Source organism: Vanellus vanellus (assembly GCF_965231255.1).
Source record: "Vanellus vanellus genome assembly, chromosome: 1".
NCBI lineage: Eukaryota > Metazoa > Chordata > Aves > Charadriiformes > Charadriidae > Vanellus > Vanellus vanellus.
The window spans coordinates 92,053,324-92,066,086 of NC_138905.1; positions in this window are offsets into that span (position 1 = coordinate 92,053,324).

Below are 12,763 nucleotides of genomic sequence, written 5' to 3' on the forward strand. Positions count from 1 at the left end.
AGTGGGACTATCGCAGATGTCCACCTGGAGAGTCTGTTCCTTGGAGCTCCGGAACAGGTTCAAACAGCAGGGCTTTGTGAGGCAAGGAGCAGCGCCTTCTGTGAGGCAGTGAGCAGAGGGACTATGTGACGGCGAGCATTTATCCCATGTGCTCTGTGTTGTCTCCAGTGATGGAAGGGCTCCATCTGGTTAGAAGTCTCAGTATATAACTGCTTATCATATAATGTCACTCGGAAGTCAATTTTTTTCAGGGGGAGGAAGTGACAGGTATTGAATAGCCTAATGTCAAGAGAATAACAGGTTTTATGCCAAGAGATTTAGAAATGTGAGAGAAGTGGTTTTCAGGGCAGATCAATTCTGTGAGTGAATGTGGCACGTTGTGCTGGAGAAGGGATGCAAGCCCAGCTGCGGCGACGACTCTCAAAGGAAAGCGTAGCACAACAGGCAAGACAGAGCCATGCATCCTGCAAATATGTGTGTGTGTATACACATGCACACATTAGTAACAAAGACCTCAATTCAGCACTCTGCCTTTATTCAGTCATGCGGATAAGCATGTGTCTTTATGCATACACTGAAGACTGTTACAACCGGACTTCCTGGAAAAGCTGGAAATAGCTTTCTGGTCATTAGGAATAATTTTAAGTGCATACCCAAGTGTGTACTGAACGGAGGACTGGAGCCATGTGAGGTACTTGTGGGGAAACCTGGAAGTATGTAAGACTGCCTGCATTTATCTTGCTGCTGACTCCACCCTGGAGCTTGGCAAAACATTAAGAAAAAATGCGATTGCAGAAAGGTGTAAATTTCTCCTCCAGTGTACAAAATGGGCTCATTCGGCATGCGGTTTCCTTCCCTTCCTCCAGACCCTTCTCTTCCCTCTGTCCTGTCTGGGAACATAAGAGGTGTTAGGTATTACTGATACAAAGAAGTGAATTGCTAACACACTTAACTTGAGGACTCTAGACTTGCAAGCAAGAGAATTTAGTTGAAAACCCCACAAGGAGGTTTTCACACTGGATATGGTCATCAGCTCACCGGATAGACAAGCAGGAAGATACCAGGTGTGGCCAACGGGGACTAAGCACTGCAGCTCACAAACTGGTATTTGGGGTCGTTCCATTGTCAAAATGTATGACAAAATATGAATATTTCTCATATAAATTCTGGTAACATAGATGTAAGAAAATTGCCATTTGCACAGGGATATTCCACAAGCTGGGACAGAGGGGAGAAAAGACTCAAATTTTATTGAGTAAAATATATGTTATTAATAATTTTCTCCATTTCCCTTAGTTTGTCAAAAAGTGAATTGAGGGTACCCCAGCCCACTTATGGTCTCCTTTCAAACTCACCCAAATGTTGCAGGCAGAATGGACCTAAAAGGAATGAAAATGGGAATGTTTTTCCAAGCTTCATGCATGAGCCGCAAACGCCACGCTGAGGTGCCAAACTGAAATCCCCACTGTAGTTCTCGATATGGTGCTTTTGCTTTCTCCATTTATCAACCAGCAGTGAAATAGTTACTGCCTGGGAGACATGGGAGCCCTTGAAAGGGGCAGGAAGGTTCACTTCTCTCAGAGGTGTAGTTTTGAGGTGTACTTCTGCCACGCGTTTCAGATGAGAAGCTTAAAATCTCGCTCATGTGTTTCTCCCTCATTCAGATTGTGACAGCTCCACAGCCCTGTAGCTATGGTTCCCTGAACCTCTGAAACAATTGCCCAGAGGGCACCCACAAATGTTCTTGTGTACTGTAATGGGCACCAAAGCCTTGGTAAAGGTGACTCCGGCCTTCTGTCGCTGCCTCGCAAATGACTGGTGTTCCATCATCTTTGTTGACGGGCTGTCTGAGGGTGTTAGTAAACAAACGGGAGCCCAGACTGAAGTTCAAGACAGCAGGAGATGTCCTTGCATGGACATGTTTGCCATTAGCTACCAGGCCTGCTCCTGATTGAAAACCGTAGCATTGCAGAGCAGCACACGCCAAATGAGCCGGCAGCCTGCCTGGGCTGCATATGGTGGCTGGAGACTGAGGACATGTGGTGAGAAAAAGGAAAGCTGTGATGATAGGGAATAATAGCAGCTATTCCTGCTATGGGATTGTTATGTCCTGAACACTGGAGGTGCGTTTGATGAGCAGGATGTGCAGGATGAGTGGTAGGAAGGTTTGGCTTGTCATACCTACAGCCTCGTTCACGTCTTGTGAATGAGTGTGTAGTGCTATGCGTGCATCGATGTGGGTGGGGATGAGTTTTTAATTCCATAGCAGAAGCAATGAAGGATGTGCCTGAAAAAGAAGTCCCATAGAGAGGCCACAACAACAACATCCTTTTTGGCAGAGATACGATGAAAGTCAGTGGCTGTGACTGGATGTTTCCTTCCAGGCAAATTGCAGCTACCCTTTCTGGAGGTGAAGAAAAGGCTACTGCTTAAGGCATGAGGCAAATATTATGAGAGCCAAGAGGTTTCGGGGGTAATAGCAGCAAAAGTAGGGATAAAATGAAGGGATGGAAGCAGTTGTGAATGTGGCACTGAAAGCAAACAGATAGATAGGGTGTGTTGGGCACAGAAGTAACTGGAGAAGCAGACCTGAAAATAATGAGGGAGAAAACTGCTGTTCATTATGGTTTCTGCTACATGCAGGAAAATAAGGCTTGACACTGGCACTCTTTGCAAATAATCAGGATTGTGCCAGTGAGCTGACCTGATTCAACTCCAGGGCTGGAGTTCCCCATCTGTGTATACTGCTTAATTGCTCAATGCAAAGGAACAGCAGCACTGAGGCCACTGCTGAGGTCTCAGTCTCAATTCCATCGTCTTGATCTCTGTTCTTCTGACAGAGACTCATGGGATTGAAACAGCTGTGCTTGAGTTTTCTATATGAACTATCTTCTGCTCTTTGCAGGCTTTTAGAAGAACATGCTTGGTATTTAGAATGGCAAACGTGATAGAAAGGGGGTTCTGCCAACTAGCTTTTTCTTCTCTCTGTCAAGCTGCTTCTCTCTTCTTTCCCCCCAGGAAAAATCTTGCTTTCTTCTTCCTTAGTGGCATGGGTTACACCACGCTGTAACTTCTTGAGACTGGACTGTTCCAGGGCACCCCGCAGAGGGGACTGAAGAATGAAATCTGTGGCTGAAAGCAGCATACTGCAGGCTTCTCACATGGGCAGAGTGACGTTCTTGAGGGATTTCACTGTGGTTCCATGAGGCCTCCATGAGGTCTTCTCAGGAGCCATGAAGGTGTCTGGTAAAAGCAAGTCCAAATTTTTCTAGTGAAGAAGGACTTCTCTGATACTGTGGATTAGTCAAGGAAAGCTGTTTCTTTAGTGCTGACCAGACTAATCTTCCCATCGCTTGTGCCTTCCCTGCCAGTACTCAGTTTAGCACTGAACCAGGAGGTACTTAGTGCCCATATAAACCAGGACACTTATTTAGACCTATTTATACAGGTGGGACATGAAGGATGCATGTCTGTGAATCGCCCTAAGAGCACAAGGTCTGTACGGGCACAACCATGAATCTAATCAAGGACTGCCTGGAGAGGGACAAAACATTTAGTGCTGCATTGCTCAATGTAGGAAATAACACACTTGGGGTTGGTACAGCGCTCTGATGCAAGGAGTAAAATGAGATCCCCAGTCCAAGTGGTATTCGTCCAGCCCTTATCTCATCTTTGTAGCCTCTTGCCTGTTCCGGGTGGCCAACAAGCCTCAGTGGAGACACACAGGATGCGCACCTCGTATCTAACCCACTGTATATGGAAAGTTTGGGCTAGCAATAGTGCTGAAAGATGGCCCTTCTGACAAGGAACAGCCTGCAATGCAAACGCTTGGAAGCATGGCTAGGACACCAAGGCTGGGGAGGATGCTCAAGCACTGCAACATCTAGATTTGGGTTCAGGTCTGAGCTCATTCCTCCCCCTTTCCAGCGCGCAGCACTGGGTTTGTGTAGCAGGATTCATATGCTGCACATGAGGCTGGAGCACTGCAGCAGAACTCAGAAGTAAAAGGTTTATTACAGAGCAACCAATCGAAGAGCTGGTATCTTAAACACACTAACTCCAGCCCGGCCTGAACTAGCTTCTTTACTAACTTAAATGATTGCATCCCGCTAGCCTTTGATGCCAGAAAGAAAGAGGCTGTCTCTTTAAATAGAGGAGAAAATGATAGGGGTGAGGTGATCTGATTAGTCTGTAAGATGAGCGGAAATTAGTTATTTTCATCCTTAATCACCCACGGGATGGGCCAATTATCGAGCTGTTAGAGACCTATTAGATGGTTGGGAACTCACCCTTCCTCACCTCCCTCCCATAACCCGGCATGAAATTATTGAAGTCACTCAATTTCACTCTCATTGAAACCCATGAAGGGAGATCTCACAGCTGAGCATGGGGTGGCTGCAGAGGCCTTTTTCTAATTACTAGCAGTGCTCCAGCTTCCAGAAATTGGTTTATTGATTTCACCCAAACTGCCTCCCTGAAAATGCAACCTTCGGGTTTGCAGGAACAATTCTATCTATCTGTTTGTCTGTCAGCCTATCTGCTTGTCTATCTATCCTCTCGTTTGACTAATCGGGGAGAGACAAACAAACTTTTAACAGCCGCCTGTCTAATCAATGAAGCTTGTTTATCTGCTCTTGAACAAACTTTAATTTTACATGTGTATTTGCTAATGTATTCAATGAGTGCTGCTTATGAATAAACTGCAACCTGTGGATTCCCCGCCAATTGGATTTCCTAAGTGTATTTGTTATTTGGTATTGCTGTGTTGAAAGACAATAGGTCAGATCCATTCGCATAGCTTTGGCCTCCTCCTTCCCTGCTTCTGACTGGGCAAGCAATTAACAAAATGAGGAAGATGTACATAAGTCATCATGCTCTGGGAGAGGGAATGAATTAATTTGGGGAGTGAGGAGGAGTAGGAAATGGATTTAAACTTAAGGTCCCACCACTAGGAAAAATAAAAAAGTTACGTGCTGGGATAAGAGTTGAAATAATTTTTTCCCCTTGCACTTGCAGAAAGTAATCGTCAGAGCTGATGGCATGGCATCGGTAGCAAAGTTGTGGCCCTGTCGTTGCCCAGCTTGCCTCGCCACACACATTTCACAGCCTTTAGCAGAGCCTTGTGCAGCACTAGCTGCGGAGAATGTAGTTGTGTGCTCTTATCTGTTCTGCTTGACTGCGTTTGTGCCAGGCCTTCGTCTGGGGGGTTGTAAACTCTGCTCCGACTTGGAGCTCTGTGTTGCTATTCAAGTGTGAGGAGTGTGGGTTTTGAAAGGCATCAAAGGTATCCAACAGGATTCTTAAAATTGCCTTGGTGCTGGTTTCATCAGAAGTTAGAATCCTGCATGCGGGCTGCTAAATACTTTTGACAGTCCCAATATGTGTCTAACTGCATCTTTTGGCCTTTTGGATGCAGGCCCACATTCCTCAGGTGCCCACGTTGTTTTGCATAACACCATCTTCAAATACATTGGTTGAATATGGCCTGGCAACTTTTGCCTCTGTTCATCGCTTGCCGTAACCATTGTAAGTCAGAAGAAAAATCCGAATTGCTGAGCTAATAGTTCAGTTCAGTCGCGTAAATTTAGCTGCCTCCTCCCACTAAGATGCTTTAGGGTATCTGAGACAGCTGTGGATTACCAAAGACCCATAGGACACCTGTGTCCTTCTAGAGTGATAGCTTGGGGTCATGCAGATATTGTCCCACAGCTATAGATGACTGTGTTTAAGCACTGAATTGCGCCACCCTAGGCTCTGTAGTGGAAGACAGTTTGGGACTTCCCCGTGTAGCTTCGGTACCTTTGAGCACTGTGGCAGGCAATCTGGAGGCCTCTCTTGCAAGCATCTGCCTTCGTTGCAGGAGTACGTCACCATTCCTCTGAAAGCTGGCAGCAGCGGGACCCGGGAGACAGAAAAGTAGCTAGAAAGATGAAGGGATTAAGCCAAAAGGAAGCTTCTGATTCTTTTTAGAAATAAGAAGATTAGTCCTAGCCTGATTCAGAGTGCATGTCCTTTTCTGGATCCAGCTGGAGCAGTGGAAGAGGTTGCCTACCCTTTACAGCCAGCTACGCCACACAGATGTTAGTGTGAGCGGATTGTCAAAGCAGTGCCCATCAAAATGGTGCCACTCAGCTCTAATCTGCTTTGTTCCCACTGCCCTGGTTTAGGGAATGATCACACAAGCAATTTCACTGGCAGGTCTGGGAAGGAGACACCTTCCCCTGTGCATTCAGTAACGGGCAGCCCTGCAGGCCCCTGCAGACAGTAGCATCTTCAAGTAACCCCAGTAGACATCTGGTCTGTCTTACACCTTCAGTCACCAGATGATAGCTTGTAGTCATACCGTGCAAAGGCTGTAGCCTCTGTCTTTTGTAGACCTTGGGAAAAAAGCTTATATTATATGCAATGAAAATGAAATCAAGACAAGTGTGTGGGGTTTGTTATTTTTAGTTGAAGGGGCAAAAAAAAAAAAAAAAAACCAACAGGCAAATTCCACAAAATATTTGTGCAACACATCTCAACACATCTGCTTAGTTTAATACAAGCGTTAGAGCTATTGCTAAGGGCAGATTTGATACAGAAATCTGGGTAATTCTGCACCCTCTACCTGAGACCACGGTTCTGTTTTTACTGCAACTACTCTTTGAGATTTAGGAAATTTAAAGAACAGAAGTTAGTTTCACTTTGAGCAGCCTTTGGGCAGGTTTTGATCGCAATCATACCAATGCCCTCTGAAGGACTGTGGACTGCTTTCAGGGTGGTGCCTGTGTAGCTGAGATGAGAATTAGCCTCTGTCTGCCTTTAGCTGCATCCTGTCTGTGCAAGGGAGAAGAGGAGATCGCTCTTGGCTGCTTCCACCATCTTTGCTTAGTCTTTCATTCATTTACAGCTTCTGTTCATTTGCAAAACATATTCTGAGTGTGTTTCCTAGCTGTTTCACAAAGCTATGCCTTTTCTTTAGTCATCTGTATAGTGGGGTAGCCAATGTACTGTGGGTAGTACCTTGGGCAAACAAGCATGGGGCCTACTATAATGATCTGCCACCATCTGTAAAAAGCATTTAGGTACTACGGTTTTGGGTAGCCTGTAAACACCTGATAAATGCTGTTACTGTGTGTTGGAAGTGATTTGATTGAACTGGCTGTTGCTGTTACAGTCAGTTCCTGAGCTGTTAATTAATCTTTCTTCTTGTGGCATAGCCCTGGTCCATGCTTGGCAGAAGCTTCCTACCCCTCCTCACTCCTGTTCTCTGGGCAGGATCCTGGGAGTCCCTGTCTCCATGCTTACTTCAGTTGGCAGTTCCTCCTTATCCTCCCACCTGACCCCATCCAGACCAGATCCAAAAGCATGAAATTTTGGTCCCTTTTACCTCCCTACATCCAGTTTTAGCCTCCACCTCCCTTGGTTTCCTTGCTTAGAAGTGCCCTAATCAAAGGGCAGCGTATCCTTGACCCAGACTAAACAGATGGCATCTCTCTATGTAACATTCAGGCATGAATTTCCCACACAGGCTGAAGGAGAGGTCTCAGACAGGTCTGTTCCCCCTCATTAACTTTGCCTGACATTGTGCTCCAAGTCATGGGGCACGGGAGTGGTTGTGTGGCTGCACATAGCTGTGCCTCTACCCATTTCATGCCTGGATGTGGCCCTGGCAACACCCGTGGCTGGCTTTGTCTGTCTTTATATACAGATCCCACGAGGCCGGGCCTTCTAAGATCCACGATTTAATCACAGAGAGCTGACGTGATGCTGAAAGTGATTTGTCGTGTCCATGCTGGCAGTTAAGTCATTGCCAGCAATTGCATCCAAACACAATAAATTGCTAGAGTGTGGACTGTTGATGGGAAAGTATCATGGCTCATTTCAGCACAGGCCCGGACCGCATAGCTTTTCACCCCAGCCAGGACTTTGAGCTGAGTATCTAATGGGCTTCAAACCCTGTATGACCAAATTCTCCTCTAGTATCATTTCATTGGGTTACACCTTGGGAAAATGTTGCCTCCTGTTCTTTATGAGAAAACAGTCTTAAAAGGAAGAGTCTTATGGGGGGGGGGGGGAAAGGTGGAATTGTGATTCAGAGTATGAAAAGCAGATGATGAGTGTCTTTCAAAACAATTCAGTATTACAGGAAAGAAGAGCTGGAACAAAGGAGGCTCCATTCCTGCTTCCCTGCTCCAAAAAAGATGAGAAGGAAATGTTCGTAACCCAGAGCTTGTGTTTGTTTAAGAGTAGTCTGGGATTTACCTAACTTATTACAGCTTTTAATGCACTGCAGCAGTATCAGCAGCAAGGGCATGAAAAATATTAGATCCAGGCAAATATAATGTGTCAATCCAAAGTGGTAACAACTGTGAACCTTATCTATCTATTTTTTTTTTTTTTTTTAGAGCTAGGAGAAAATCTATATATTTTTTGGCAAACTCTTGTCCCTTTCCCCAGTAAACCATGGCTTTGGACAGTACATGTCAGCAGCTTTGACAAACAGAAATCTGTGTACATGCTCATTTCTATGTAATGGGGGTACTTTGACACTGCTTTCAAACTCACCTTATTCTGTGATCCTGGATATTCAGACCTTGTTCCAAAGTCCACTACAGATGACCTTGCAATTTATGTCCATGAGATATGGATCAGTCTTATATGTTGTTCTGATCACGTATTTATACTCTACTATACCAGGGATTTTACTTGAGAAAGATCTGCAGCATCAGAACTGTTCCTTCTACAATAATTAACAGAAAAATGTTCTCCAGGAAGAAAACTGATCTCTCATTGTCATGGGAGATAATGTTCTCTGAGGTAAGCTGGAGAAAGATAGGTGGTTGGCTGAACATCATTGAGATTTTTCCAGTGTGCATGATTTCAGGTGAATTTAGTGTTGTGTAAGGGGCCAGAGGACTATAAATTTATATTTCCACCTCCTAAGTTTCACGTCAGCAAACTTTGCTTTATCCAGACCTAGCCCTACCAATAGGCCTTTTTCCTCCCCACCTTGGGTTTTGGGCTAAAGATGACCTCTGCCCTTTCAACTCTTTTTCAGTTCTACAAAACATATATGACAGTGTAACATCATTGACTTCAATAGGGTTGCTCATACCTGGCACTTCAATTTAGTGAGAGGTGGTGTAGATCTCCTGAGCAGAGCAGAAAATCAAATGTCAGCAGGTTTGGGCTGGATCCCTGATTTCATCACTGATCTGCAACATGATCTTAGGCGAGGTGTGTGTTTTCTACATGATTTACTTCCTACATCTGTAGCTAATGGTCCTTACCCATGGCCAAATAGCCTTTGAAGTCTTGTCCACTGTCAGCATACTAAATCTTATTTATTAAGCAGCAAGAGGTACCTAACCCCATGGAGATGTTTTATTAGCTGTGGACGAATTTCTTCACCCATTGTATCCATCTCTGTGGTTCCTGTGTGCTCCCTAGTGCCCAAGCACTCTGCTTCCACTCTGGTTTCCGAAAAGAAATTATGTCCCACCTCTGGGGAGAGCAGCCCTCTGCTGCTGCAGAGGGTCTCTCAGACAGGTGTTCCATCCCATGGCTTCCCTGTCCCAAAGGACAATCACTTCTGTCTTTCCCCAAATGCTTCAGCAATTTTTAATATCCTCCCCATCTCTCAGCTTTTTTTTTTTTTTTATTATTTTTATAGAGCTTCCTTTTCTTAACACAGCATTAAAAAGAGGAATAAAAAAAGAAATGAAAAATGTGTCAGGGCAGAAAGAAGCCAGTCAGAGTTGCCTACCCCAACGTGGATGTCCTCTCCCCTCCCTGTGCACTGATAAATTGATTTCTCAGTGGCCAGTCTCCCTGGGTGACCTATGGAGACCTGCCCAGTGACCTATATCCTGTGATATGCTTCTCTCTCCTCCATCTACCTCACTCCCTCTGGTCAATGGGAGAGGAAAGAGGGGAATGATGTGGCTGGATCTACTGAAGTCCCAGGCACGTGAGGTCTTCTCCTTCTCAAGCTCTCATGAACCCAGCTTGAAAAAGGCGACTGAAGAGCAGGGGCGGAAGAAGCAGTCTAGGGTAAGTGCCTTGTAGCCAAGACAAACCTACTCTGAGGCTGCAGGTCATCACAGGGATGAAGATCCCTGTAGTACTGGCTAAGGTGGGGCTTTGCTGGTGCTGTTCAGGAGCCTGATTTCATTCTTTAAAGAACTGCCTAACCGGACACAGGCAACCTGATGCCTCCTGCTTGTTTCTTAATCGGTGTTCAGTACTTCAGCCCGTTACTGTAATTCGTGTTCTCTCTGCCATCCCTCCACCTTCCCAGAGAAAAGCCTTAACCTACCTATATTTTCACCTTCCTGGGAAGCCCTTCCACCTCAAAACTCAAGCCCCAAAACCTTTTTAAGATCCTTTTTAAGCTTCCTTACCTAATCTTCCCAGCCAGATGTCCTTCTTAAAAACCTCACACATGAAGATGCGATCTTTTCTCATGGAGGGCCAAACCCCTTACAATTCCTTCTGCCACCTCTTCATAGAGAATTTATTTATCTTACAAAAGCCACATTTCTGATGCTGGAAGCCTGGGGTCCCAATTGCTACTGCCCATAGACTTTGCAGTTTAGCTACTAGCTTTCTAACAGGACTACAACATGAGGTGGTTCTCATTGGTACGCTCATGACATGTCCCTCCTTCAATCTAGGAAATGGGCCTACAAGGTAAACCACGTGTTTAGGCCATTGCAATTTCCACAGAGATCGTGGATCCTTAGCTTTATGTGGATATCAATAGAAGGAAGGCTGTTAATTTTTCCTTATAGGTATGATCAGGGATGGGTGTGCATGAGAGAGCAAAGGAAGGGGCTAAACAAAGGTTTACAAAAATAATTAGCTTTTCTGCCCTCTCTTGCCAGAGATGTCAACCCTTTCTATCACAGCTCAGCCACGTGAATAGTTGATTTCTCACTACAATGACAGAGGTGGAAGCGAACAGCAGGCTGGGGACAAGAAAGTGTAGATGAGGGCAGAGTAGGGCAGCAATATGGTTTTACAGCTGGTCCAAGTTTCTGTTCCACCTGCAGCCCATCTGCTCTGAGAGATTCCTGCCCCCTTTCCTTTCTTCCAGCTTCCCCTTTCTGCACCTCTGCTTCTGTCCATCTTTACTGCATTCAGTCAACTGGAAGTACAGCTGCAATATATATAACCAAGGGAGAAGAAATCTCTGGTGCAGTAGAGGGACCTTTTGAAATGCTAATAAAAAGCTTTTAGCTGGTTACCACCTAACAGCCCTAATTAGCAAGGCTTATCCTTGATTTAGCAAAGCTGGGGACCGCTGCATCTCGCCCTGCACACCGATGTGGTTGGAGGTTATTTTCAGTCTTGGGATTGCTGCCTTGCATTGTGCCCTGTCAGGTGGGTAAGGTCCCCAGACTTTCAGGGGCCGCAGAGAAGAGTAAGTTGCTGCTCTGTGCCTTTTCCAGCTCAGGCTCCTCTCCTGCTGAGATGGCACGTACAATTTGCTCAGCAGCCGAAGATTCAGTGTAGGGCTTTTTGAAGAGTCTCTGTGCAATTAGTATGGCAAATTGGAGCCTCCCAGGAGGATACACAGCATCACGCTCACCAGCAACAAGATCTTAGCTCCTTGGTACAGAAGGAACCTCATTTAACGTATTAAATATTTAATTAATGAACTGAAGCCTTAATGAGGTGGTGATGAAGACGCCAAACAAGATACTGGGACAGGAATACCCCACCCCAGAGATAACAAACAGTTAGCTACTATTCTCCCAGTAGTATTTTTTTCACTGGCAACACTGCTGCCTGGGAAAGCTCTCAGTACCTTTAGGTCTCATTCTGCTTAGTTGAAGGGAACTGCACAGGTGGGATGCATCCCAGATGTGGGATGGAAAGCTCCTTTATCGCCTCTTTTATTGAGCTGGAATAGATTAAGAAGCTTTGGCTGGGGAGAACAAGAGTGCTATAGCCTCTCTATTGCATGTGGCAGCATAGGAATTGCTAACATAAACAGAGATGGCATGAAAAATCATGCGGGTAGGGATGCCATCGCTAGATCCATGGAAGATCCAGGTTTCTCAGAAAAGAGGAGGAAAGGGGCGGGTGTTAGGTTGAAAAAGGGTCACGTTTTTTCCTTGCATTGGATCTACCCAGTGCCACTGGGTACAAATACCAAAATGCTACTGATCTGGGCCAGGCATCTCCTCAGAGGTGTTGAGAGTGGACCTCTCATGTTTGGGGTTATTCAGTGTGAGAGGGTTCATTTCTCCTCCTTCAGATGGGGTGTTGCTAAGATTGTATGTGAGCATTGGCCTTGGGGTGGGTCAGGTTCTCCTACCTGGAGAGATGAGAGCCAAGGGGCTAAAGGCATTGAGGGCCTAGGGTCTTCTTCAGACAGGAGGCGCTCGAAGAAGAGGCTGTAGGGAATTCTGATGACGTGACAGAAGGATGTGAGAGCCAAGATAATTCTCACTGTTTCCTCTCTGTGCAAGAATTGCTTTAGCTGATCAGCCCTTGTTATGGGAACCTTGGGATTTGGAAAGGAATAATAAAAGATTAATCGAGAAACTCCTGAATGAATTCAATAAAAATGACATATGGACCGTGCACCGTGATGTTTTTATGATTAGGCTGGCAGATAATTGGAATGAGCAGATTCTGCCCCACGCTTGATCAGGTCTGGTGTCTCAGAGATCCTTCTGGTTTCAGTGTTTCCTCACAATCTTTGTGAGAAAAAAAATATGGAGGAAAAGGGAAAGAATGAAAAAAGGAAGAGGCAGACCAAATGCTTCCC